This window comes from Lytechinus pictus, chromosome 3, assembly GCF_037042905.1.
Source record: "Lytechinus pictus isolate F3 Inbred chromosome 3, Lp3.0, whole genome shotgun sequence".
Taxonomy (NCBI): Eukaryota; Metazoa; Echinodermata; class Echinoidea; order Temnopleuroida; family Toxopneustidae; genus Lytechinus; species Lytechinus pictus.
Genome location: NC_087247.1, coordinates 49,570,073 through 49,582,939, shown reverse-complemented (window position 1 = coordinate 49,582,939; position 12,867 = coordinate 49,570,073).

Here is a 12,867-nt window from a genome sequence, read left to right as displayed (position 1 = left end):
ATCAGTCATCAGTATGGTATCAAATTAATCAATTTTGATGTTTACGCCACTTAGGGTATCAAATTAGGGGATTTCCCTGTTCACGCCACTTAGGGTGGCTTTTCTCTTGGGTTACGCCATTTAGGGTTGCAAATTTAGTTAATGTAGTTACGGCATTAAGGGTGCATTTCTGAGGTTATTGGACACGGGTGGGTAGCAGTCCATGTGAAGAGTGACCCCCCCCCCCCCCCCCCCCCGGAGGGTAGATCTAGATCTACTTTTATTTTTATATCTAGATCTAACGACAAAAACGTTATTTAGCTAGATCTAGAGTCTGTTGCCTATTGCAAAGGCCAACATGGACAATAATCTCAGGGGCCCCAGCCCCGCCATCCCTTACTACCCAGTGACAGTCCCAGGGCTATACAGATTGTATAGTCACGTATTGTATTACCGGACACTATTACTGCGTACGAAAACAATTTCGTACCGTAAGACTTCTGCAGTTCAATTTCACAAAGCAATACATAGAACAGGATTGTAAAAACAAGGCAAACATATTTAACTTTTACATGTACCTTATTCATATTTAAATGACAGAAAATGCTTGAAATATCATATAACATAGTTTTGCATTACAATTAATATATTTTCTGATAGAATATGGGCCTGATTTGCTGACTTTCAATCTCATCTGCTCCTTCTAGTCCGGGTTATAATTGAGCAAGGTGCCACAAGAAAAAGGAGAAATTTTCATATAGTGCTTCTAGACCAGTTTTTTACGCTGAATATGAATATATGAGGTAACCAGGCTGTATCCTGAAAATTAACCCGTGAGGGCGCTTTTTTCAAAATGGCCGCCAAATTTTCAGAACATTTGAATTTTCGAACATAGATTTTGACATAAATATTCCATTGCCACAAAATTAGTGTCATATGAAAGACAAATAAATTTTCTACAATTTGGTACTATTTATAGGGGATAAGTAGGTCATTTGGCTGAGATTTTAAGTAGAAAACTGCATTTTTTGTCATTTTTTCCCAAAAATTGAAAATTTAGCAAATATATGATTTTACATAATTCTGATAAAAATGAATGAATTACCTTGAAATGTTCCAGAAAACTTTATTGACATACTATTATCATGTGGATGAAATTCCAACTCTGTATCATTCTTCTTAGCAAATTTATAAGGTATCAAACTTGAATACTTCAATTTCAGAAATGTCGCTTTTTGTATGCATTTCCATAGACTAATACGTATAACATGTATTGTACATGTATAATATGTATAATGTATAGTTTAATACAATTTAAAGGCAATTATCTCCGCTTTTTAACCACTTGGAGAGTTAAGAGTAGGCTTTTCTCTATCAGCTACATAAAACAAAATGTTGGCACATCGAGGCCTAACACTCTCATGGGGTGGGGGTGTCGAAGCCCCCCCCCCCACCCCCTTTGGCTATATCATGTTGTTGTATAGTGCCTATTGGAAAATCACTATTTTTTGAAGCACCCATTGAGGCAAAAGGCATTTCTGCTATACAGTACAGCCACTTTAATTACTTTGAAACCACTTGGAGAGGAAAAGAGTAAGCTTTGTCATGTTTGTTCTACCAGCTATATCAAAAGAAGTGGCACGTACATCGAAGCCAACCCCTCTCGGGGGGGGGGGGGGAGGGCGCTGGGGAAGTCACCCCTCCCCCTTTTGCTTATTGCCAATGTATTTGGAAATTCACCATTTTGGACCCAACATTGAGGCAAAAAAGCGTTTGTGCTTTATAGTATTTTATCCATTTGAGAGAGTAGAGTTTGTTCTACCAGCTACATAAATAAGCGCTAGCACATCGAACCCTAGCCCTCTCAGGGGCTGTCTAAGTCACCCCATCCTCTATATCATGTATGTTGCCTATTTATTGGAAATTTCACCATTTTGGATCACCCATTGAGGCATAAGGGCGTTTCTATATCATACAGCCAATTTTATTTTCTTGCAATTACTTTGAGAGAAAAGCGTAGGCTTTGCTCTATCAGCTACAAATTATTAAGAAGCGCTGGCACATCGAAAAATATCCCTCTCAGGCGCTGTCTAAGTCAACCCCTCCCCCTCTATATCATGTATATTGCCTATTTATTGGAAATTACACCATTTTGAATCACCCATTGAGGCAAAAGTGCTTTTCTACTATATAGCCAATTTCATTTTCTTGCAATGACTTGGAGAGGCAAGAGTAGGCTTTGCTCTATCAGCTGCATATAAACAAGTGCTGGCAAATAAAAGCCTACCCCTTCCGGGATGCTGTTGAAATCACCCCATCCCTTTTGCATTATAGCATATTTATTGAAAAATTCACCATTTTGGAGCCCCCATTTAGGCAAAAAGGCGTTTCTGATATAGTTCTGCCACTTTTACTGCCTTGAAACCACTTAGGGAGGAAAGAATAGGATTTGCTTTATCAGCCACATATAAAGAAGTGCTGGCAAATAAAAGCCTACCCCCTCCGGGAGGCTGTTGAAATCACCCCACCCCTTTTGCATTATTGCCTATTTATTGGAAAATTCACCATTTTGGAGCCCCCATTTAGGCAAAAAGGCATTTCTGATATAGTTCTTCCACTATTACTGCCTTGAAACCACTTAGGGAGTAAAGAATAGGTTTTGCTTTATCAGCTACATAAAAAGATGTGCTGGCAAATAAAAGCCTACTCCCTTTAGGGGACTGTCGAAATTACCCCCCCCCCCCCCTTGAAATTCACCATTTTGGAGCCTCCATTGAGGAAAAAAGGCGTTTATGATATATAGTTCTGCCACTTTTAAATCCTTGAAACCACTTAGGGAGGAAAGAATAGGTTTTGCTTTATCAGCCACATATAAAAAAGTGCAGGCAAACAGCAGGAGGCTGTCGAAATCACCCATCCCTTTTGCATTATTGCCTATTTATTGAAAAAATCACCACTTTGGAGACCCCATTGGGGCAGAAAGTCATTTCTGATTATGTTTCTGCCTTTTTTCACCCTTGAAAACTCTTGGAGAGAAAAAAATAGGCTTTGCTTTAACAGCTACATATAAAGACATGCTCGCAAATAAAAGCCTATCCCCATCAGAGGGCTGTTGAAATCACCCCACCCCTTTTTCATTATTGCTTATTTATTGGAAAATTCACCATTTTGGAGCCCCCATTGAGGCAAAAAGGCGGTTCTGATATATAGTTCTACCACTATTACCGCCTTGAAACTACTTGGAGAGGAAAGAGTAGGCTTTCCTCTAACAGCTACATATAAAGAAGTGGCTCTACTATATACCAGAAACACTTTTTTGCCTCAATGGGGCTCCAAAATGGCGAGTTTTCCAATGAATTGGAAAAAATCGTAAAAAAGGTGGGGTAACATCTATATAGTCCCCTGAAGTGGGTCAGGCTTCGATATGGCAGCAATTCGTTATATATAGCTGAAAGATGGGAACCTACTCTTTCCTCTCCAAGTGGTTTCAAGAAAATGAAATTGGGTGTTTTATACAGCAGAAGTGCATATCGCCTCAATGGGGGCTCAAAAATTGTGAATTTTCAAATAATTAGGCAATAATACAAGAGGGGTGGGGTGATTTGACAGCCGCCAAGATAGGTAAGCTTCAATGTGCCAGCACTTCTTTGTAGAGCAAAGCATATTCTTTCCTCCTTAATTGGTTTCAAGGCAATAAAAGTGGCAGAACTTTATATCAGAGATGTCTTTTTACCTCAATGGGGGCTCAAAATAGGTGAATTTCCAATAAATAGGTAATAACGCAAAGGGGTGAGGGGGTGATTTCGACAGCCCCCAGAAGGGGGTAGGCTTTTATTTGCCAGCACAACATTATGTAGCTGATAGAGCAAAGCCTATTCTTTCCTCTCTAAGTGGTTTCAAGGCAATAAAAGTGGCAGAACTATATATCAGAGACGCATTTTTGCTTCAATGGGGGCTCCAAAATGGTGACTTTTCAACAAATAGCCCAAAACCGAAAATTAGTGGGGTAACTTCTACAGCCGCTTGAAGGAGATAGGCTTTGATTTGCCAACACTTCTTTATATGTAGCTGATAGAGCAAAGCCTACTCTTTCCTCTCCAAGTCATTGCTAGAAAAGAAATTTGCTGTACTATATAGTAGAAACGCCCTTTGCCTCAATGGGTGATGCAAATTGTGACTGTCCAATAGATAGTCAATTACCGAAAATTGGTGGGGTAAATTCTACAGCCCCCTGAACATTCTGAAGGGGATAGGCTTTGATTTGCCAACACTTCTTGATATGTAGCTGATAGAGCAAAGCCTAATCTTTCCTCTCCAAGTCATTGCAAGAAAATAAAATTGGCTGTACTATATAGTAGGAACGCGCTTTTGCCTGAATGGGTGATCCAAAATGGTGAAATATCCAATAAATCAGCAATATACATGATATAGAGGGGGGGGGGTGACTTAGACAGCCCATGAGAGGGCTAGGGTTCAATGTACCAGTGCTTATTTATATGTAGCTGGTAGAACAGACTCTACTCTTTCCTCTCTAAGTGGTTTCAAATCAATAAAATGGGGTGTATAACAAAGCACAAACGATTTTTGGCCTCAATGTTGGGTCCAAAATTGTGAATTTTCAAATAAATTGGCAATATTAAGCAACCCCCCCCCCCCCCCGAGAGGGGTAGGCTTCGATGTGCCACTTTGTATGTAGCTGGTAGAACAAAGCCTATATACTCTTTCCTCTCCAAGTGGTTTCAAAGCAATCAAAGTGACTGTTCTGTATAGCAGAAATGCCTGTTTTTGCTTCAATGGGTGCTCCAAAAAACAGAGATTTTTCCAACAAATAGGCAATATACAACAACATGATATAGCCAAGGGCAAGGGGGGGGGGGTGACTTCGACACCCCCACCCCATGAGAGGGTCAGGCCTTGATGTGCCAACATTTTGTTTTATGTAGCTGATAGAGAAAAGCCTACTCTTAACTCTCCAAGTGGTTAAAAAGCGGAGATAATTGCATTTAAATTTTATTAAACTATACATTATACATATTATACATGTACAGTACATGTTATACGTATTAGTCTATGGAAATGCATACAAAAAGCGACATTTCTGAAATTGAAGTATTCAAGTTTGATACCTTATAAATTTGCTAAGAAGAATGATACAGAGTTGGAATTTCATCCACACGATAATAGTATATCAATAAAGTTTTCTGGAACATTTCAAGGTAATTCATTCATTTTTCTTAGAATTATGTAAAATCATGTATTTGCTCAATTTTCAATTTTTGGGAAAAAATGACAAAAAATGCAGTTTTCTACTTAAAATCTCAGCCAAATGACCTACTTATCCCCTATAAATAGTACCAAATTGTAGAAAATTTATTTGTCTTTCATATGACACTAATTTTGTGGCAATGGAATATTTATGTCAAAATCTATGTACGAAAATTCAAATGTTCTGAAAATTTGGCGGCCATTTTGAAAAAAGCGCCCTCACGGGTTAATTTTCAGGATACAGCCTGGTTACCTCATATATTCATATTCAGCGTAAAAAACTGGTCTAGAAGCACTATATGAAAATTTCTCCTTTTTCTTGTGGCACCTTGCTCAATTATAACCCGGACTATTCGATCGAATGTTGACGCGCGGTGTATGGTGGTTGATTGTCGGCGGCTAGTACTCAAGGTATACCGTGCGCAAGGTTTACCGTGATTAGTGCATAGTGCCGTCGACGATAAACAGTGCATAGATAAATCTTAATGAGCGTCAAGCGATACGAATGAGCAAATTGGAGAGAGCCATGGAACATGCAGCTAAAAAGAAAAAAATAAAATTAGTTAATAGCAAACACAAATTTTACTAACATATGCTCAGATTCGATATAAAAAAAAAAATTTGAATTTACTCATATGATCATGTTAAAGAAAAAATCACACCAATTCCTTCTTACATCATTATTAATCAAGAATATCTCTACCCGTCCGGCGCGCATCCGGAATCATGATGTAATTTGTCGCTCACGCAAATAAATGTTTTTCGTGGAGGGGTATGCGGCAAATGCGATGCAAAGAAAACGGTTGGTAAATATAAAATAATTTTACCATCTTCATCATATTTGATATATAGCAAGTGCAATTTTTTTTAATGTATTTCCTCTAATTTTCATTTTTAAAGCACTGAAATAAAAGTGTTCGGCAATAGGATACACTGCCATAATCATTTATGGTATAACAACCTAGGGCCAGGGGGGCTTGTAGGAGCAGTAGCACTAGCGCTGCAGCAGGAGCTGACCCACTCATTCAATGAGGTCATTCATGGGGTCAATATTTTTAGCTGCACTGTAAATATTTGCATCCACACCATACCTGCCAAAAGTACTTCACCAAAAGTGGACTATAGCCTACTACTTGGAAGAAGAAGAATTAACAAGTCCTTGTTCTCTTACTGGTGAAATAAGGTTGGCAATACTTGGCTTATTATTCTCGGGGACAAATGCTTGATTTTTTGACACTGTCAGTTTCCATTACAGCTATTCATCATACAGACCCTTAGATTCAACTTGGCTCTTTAGTAAATTTAATTCTTTCATTTTTTCTAAATAAAAAATAGAGATTGAAAAATTTACTTTTTTTCTTGCAGTTTTACTTTCCACCAAGATATTCTAATGTCAACGTTAGGGGGCGTACACAAAAATATAGATATCTTGCCTAGTCTAGAGCTAGAATCTATGCCCAAACAAAATTCAAGATTTTGAGCGCTCTGGTAAATACAAAAAAAAATTCCCCAGATTAGCCTTGGGTCTACTAGTACTACTAATACTATTATGAAAAATAAATTTAAACTTTGTCAACTGTATGGAAATGAGTATTGTTGGTCCCAAAAGTGATACTTCAATTAACTTTTGGCCAAACTTATAAGTGTGTGCTCTCGGTGAGCTCTGTATACCCAGTTATTGTGTGTTTGGACGTTCAATTTTAGAAAGTCATTTGGAAAAATTTACAAGCAAAGTTTCATCAATTTTTAGTACAAAATGTTAGGAATATAACAGAGAACAAAATAGAAGATGATTAGATACATCAATTGAAATGATTGAATTCATATTTTAGTGTAATCCAAAGACAAAGAAGAAGGCTTTTTTGAAGTGTCTGAACCCCCCGACCGCGACCCCCCATCCTACTGCATATTTTATTAAGATTCCTATTGAGACCCCAATCAACCCAAGTCCCGTGTCTCCCTCGTTTTGCACGGTCGACTCCTGCCTGGACTCCGGAGTGCTTCGCGGGCCGGAGCTCCCTGTGGCTGGGTTAGGCCAGGGAGGGTGGTGCCACTGGTGGTTGCCTTGGCATGATCTCCCTGAGTCCCTCTCACGTCCCTGATCTGAACAAGTGAGCTGAGGTGCGCTTTACTGCAGCAGCCCGAACACTGTCTAAAGACGTCGTGTCGAGGTCCCTGGGGCAAAGGTGCGCTGAGCTCCCCGAGGCTGAGGCCTGAGCTGACCCAAGCCAAGGCCCAAGGCAATCCAAAATGTCATAATCGACGTGGTGAGAAATAATTAAAAAAAAGGTCATACCGTATCGTGAATGCTGACTCAATAAAATAGTGATGGTACAGTCGATCCTAGCATGCAAGGAGCTCCTTGATCCTAGTCCTACCTGAAATTTGGCTAAGGATAAGCACCGCTGCGCCTCGTTGAAGCCGATACCGATACAGTACACAGGATGCCGGTACTCGATCATGCATTGCGCATGCGCGACCAGCTTTCTCTCTCGATCTCTAGCTCTACATATTTGTGGAGGTGCCGTGACGTGGCCGAGTGGTCTAACGCGCCTGGCTATACATGGAAAGTCCGGGGTTCGATCCCCGGCCGCGGCACCTACGCCCGTGAGCAAGGCATTTAATCTACAATGCTCTTTTATCCTGCTTTCAAAAAAATGGAAATGCTATATGCATTATTGGTAAATATAGGTGTGCACTTGTTTGTTTAAAAAAATATATATTATTATCTCAGCTCACTGACAGTAATATGACAGTAATGACAGTAATATTTATTCTCAGATCACCTCAGCGGGTATTGGAGAACACAACAACATTTGAAACATATTTACATTTGAATTTTAAACATATTTACAAAAAATATATATGAACAAAAAATACAAACAAGAAACCCACATATTTCACTGAAAATATTATTATAACATATTATAATAAGATATAAATAAATTATTTCTTTAATAACTAAATTTTAGAATTAACAAAAAAAAAGTAAAACACGATGCGTACAAATGCACCATCAAACTAAATACAAAAATTAAACAGTTTATCAAATAATACATAATTATGTGATATCTAATCTATTTAGTAATCAAGATAAATTATTAAAAGACAAATAAAACGAAATAAATGAATACTTCTATTCTTTTATTATACTCTATCAGAAGCGAAGCATAATTATTTTACAAAATGTAGCCAGATTTAGAAGTGGGTTTAACTTAGCTGTGTTGAATAATTTTTCCATTTTGTAAGTGTTATGCCTATTTGTGAGATAATTGTCTAAATATAATTTTCTCTCTGCTGAAAAAGCCGGACAAACAAACAAATAATGGTATCCATCGCCTATAAGTTGTGATTGACACAGATTGTAAATTCTATTATTTCTTTCAACGTTTTCATACCTCCCTGTAAGGTAGACGATGGTTTTCACAGCGGAATTTTGAAAAGCATATACGATATTTTTTAGGAAAAACAATCATGTATTTTTCTAATTCAAGAGACTTTTTATAGATCCGATAATTAATACATTGATGATTATCATACATTTCCGAGTACCAATTTTGAAAGAGGCAATATTTTAAACGTTGATCAATATTGTACGTTTGATCCAAGTAGGCCTACTGTTTGTGGTTTCACATGCATGTATACCATAATTCAGACACTCGTAGCATATCGATAGTAGTTTTAATTTTGTTAAGCCATGAAGATTTATATACGTTCTCATTATACAAAACCTTCAAAATTCTATATATCATTCCCGATGATTTGTTTTCCTCAGCATGTTCTAAACTACACCAGAAATTAATCATTCTATTAGAGATATATTTTTCAAGACCATGGCATATCTATATAGTTTGCCTAACACCAGTGGCGTACCTAGGATTTTTCACAGGGGGGGCAAAATTGGCCGCCCAAAAATTTGACAAGCAAAAAAAAAAAAAAAAAAAAAAAAAAAGGGGTCATCAATACAAAATAAAGATTTTCGTACCAGAAAAAATTTGACAAGCAAAAAAAAAAAAAAAAAAAAAAAAAAAAAAAAAAAAAAAAAAGGTCTTCAAAATCTCGTCAGGGGGGGCAGAGTGCCCCCCCTGCCCCCCCCGTAGGTACGCTAGTTCAGGGGGGGCAGAGTGCCCCCCCTGCCCCCCCGTAGGTACGCTAGTGCCTAACACCATACAATTAGCTGTTGATTTTTTCAACTTTAAAATTTGCTTATAAAACTTCATGTGAAATATATCAAGATCTCGTATAACTTCGAATCCCCAGATTTCACTGCCATACAGAAGAACTGGAATAACAAGGTGGTCTAATAATTCCAACATTATATCAATATAGGCAAGTCCAATGAATAAGACTTTGTTAACAAACTATACATATCTCTTCTGGCTTGGTACAATTGTTTCGTCTGCGCTTTTTTAAATCTGTTATTATAATTGAAGGTTATTCTTAAATATACATACTCATCAACTACTGATAGTTCACGATTGTTGAAATGAAAGGACGGTAATTTCCGCACTTTACCCCTCGAGAAAACAACAACCTTTGTCTTATCTGAATTGACATGTAAAGACCAAATATTACAATATTCATAAAACGCATTTAAGGCAGTTTGTAAATCATCAGGAGATTCAGCTGAGATCAAAGTATCATCGGCATAAAGCAATGTGAACAACTTAATGTACACTTGTATCTCATTTTGTCGAGCATGTGTATTATTTTTTTTGGGTAAAACATTCAAGCCATGACATTTATCCTGGAGAAAACAAATGAAGTCATTTAGAAAGAGAGCAAAGAGCATAGGTGATAGGTTTTCTCCTTGTCTAACTCCAATATTACATTCAAATAGGGAAGATATTTCGTTATTACACACGATTTTGCCTGGCCATACATAATATATATATAATTTTGAAAAACTTTCCATTAACATTGCTATTCATTAATTTCAACCAAAGAGCCGATCTATCTACTAGATCAAATGCTTTTTTGTAATCGATGAATGCACAATATACCCTTTCGCTCTCAGATAAGTACAAATCAATTATTGAATGCAGTACAAAAATAATTATGATCAAGAGTCGAATGACCATTTCTGAAACCAGCCTGTTATTCACCAAGTATATCATTGCCTTCAAGATTTTAAGTTGTTAACATTTTATTCAGAATACTTGTGAATAATTACCTAGACAACTAAGCAAAGTAATGCCTCGAAAATTATTCGGGTCTTTTGGATCTCCTTTCTTTTTATATACAGAGGTCTAATTAGTCCATTGTTCAATCAGTGGGAACTACACCGGTGTCAAAAACAATGTTAAATAAAAGAACAATACAAGATAACAAACGGCCACTTGAGTTTTTCAAAAATTCATTAAGAATTCGATCAACACCATATGCTTTACCATTCTTTAAACGTACTGGCCAAATGGCAAGAATTTAGAACTTTGCGTTATTTGGCATGCATGACGTTTAAGACAACTCTCGCATAAGGACGGATAAAGGGCACATGACTTTATTGATTAAAATAATTCATTAAAAATAAATCAAATGTTTGTATATCAAAAGAAGAACGATAGAGATAATGCTATGCCTCATACTCTTTCGTAATTAAGGCGTTTGGGGAGGCTAGACTGCATTTTTGTATTTCATTTCAATTATTATTACCCACAATGCAGTTCTGTTTTTTCTGGCAATGAACTGGCCGAAATTATGGTTAGTCTTATTTCAGGCCATTTAACTTTTGATTGAGCTGGGCAAGTACCTGATTAACATATCAAGTCTTAATGTACTATTAATTGTGACTAATGTCAGTGAATTAAAGCAAAATCTATCGAGGGATTGATTTTTAATGATTTTTTGATGAGCTATGATATAACACGTGAGTGAATGGGGGTCTGTAATACTCATGTGTGCCCTATAGCGCGACTACACTTCTACACTGTCGTTGCTATGGCTGGGCGTCGTCTGCTAGAAATCAGTGGTGAGGATGCTTCAAACAGTTTTATACAAAGTGATAGGTTATGTTTAACAGCAGTTGATAAGTATATAACTCGGCATTTGGTGCATTTATCGCTTACGATGCTGAAATGACGCTTTCAAATGTATATTCAATGCCTATTATCATTTATCATGCAGAAATGCGAGTTTCTACTGCCAGCCAATAGGAGATCAGATCTGGTTGGTTTGAGAGTGTGAAATGAAATAAGTAGATACATAACTTCTAATTATCATCAAGGATTCCTATTTTCAATATTTAGAGCACGCCGAGAAAGAAAGATGAACAAAACATTAAAATACATAAACTTGTTTCAGTCAGATGTTATACATCATAGATTGCGCACTTGAATACTATTCACTTCGTTGAAAGCTACGCGCGGGGGGGGGGGCGAGCTGAGTCGGGGTACATACCCCATCCTCCTGGCTTGTAAGCAGGGCGAGGTTGATGGTATATATCTATAGCACCCCCCCCCCAATAACTTGTGAGTTATAATGAGGAAGAGAGGCGATATGAGCACAAGAATTGCTTACACTCTTTGTTTGTTATCAATTTTCTTTTATTTACTTTGTTTATTTGTATGCGAATAAAAAAGGTAATAAATCACTTCGAACAAAATTAAACATGCTAACAAGAAGTTGTAACTCCACACAATATTTAAGCCCATTGATTGACATCAAACAAGTAGAACTTGTAGCTGCAATACCATAGCCTATATAGGAAGCGCACAAAATATATGAATGGAACACTGCATTTTTACATTAAAATCAGGGGCGTCTAATGAGACGTTTTCTTTTCTTTTAACACGTTTAGTCAGATTAGGTATTGAATGCAAGGTATCAATCTCTTCAGGAGAACCTACTCTTTCTTTTGAGACCAAAATTTTCAACTTTTTGTCATTTGACCCTCAGTACAGCGTCTTGATATTTACAAGTAAACTATTGATGGCGCTCTCGCCGGTTGACTTTCGAGTATAAAGAGTATATTTGTCGATTGATATGTTTTTCTTTTCTCTGCTTTCACATTGTTATGGAAGAGAAATTGGGCAGTTAACTTTATTTGTAATAATTCTGAAAATTTGTGATCTCATTCCCGGATCTCATTGACATTGATATTTTTATTTGTTTCGTATACATGTACAAAATCTTGATTTATATGAATTGTGATTGTAAACTTATTGATTTGAAAGAGGAAGAGAATAAAATATTATAAAAAAAAATTAATAAAGAGATTCATTAAAATCCCGAACATGCTTTTTTAATCTCTGAAGGGTTCTCCGAAAAACATCCCGAAGCGAGCCGAATGCGGGATATACTTTTTGATAAAGAATTCGTTTTTTCTTAGAAGAAATAATTGGAGCGATAGTCTGTTTCATTTATGTATTTAAAGCGAGGCCTCACAAGAGCTACACATGCTTCATTTTTCAATAACGAGTTTAATGCGTTCCTATATATAATAATATGCTCGTCGAGAGTATGTTTAAATATTTTATATTATGTGGGCCAAATTCTGTTACGCTCTGAAGTTTATCAATTTCTTTGTTAATTTGTATGAGAGCTTGCCGTTTCCTTTGTACTTATCTTTTTACTATACATTTGAGTAATTGATTTTATATGAACCTTGCCGAAATCCTACCAGGA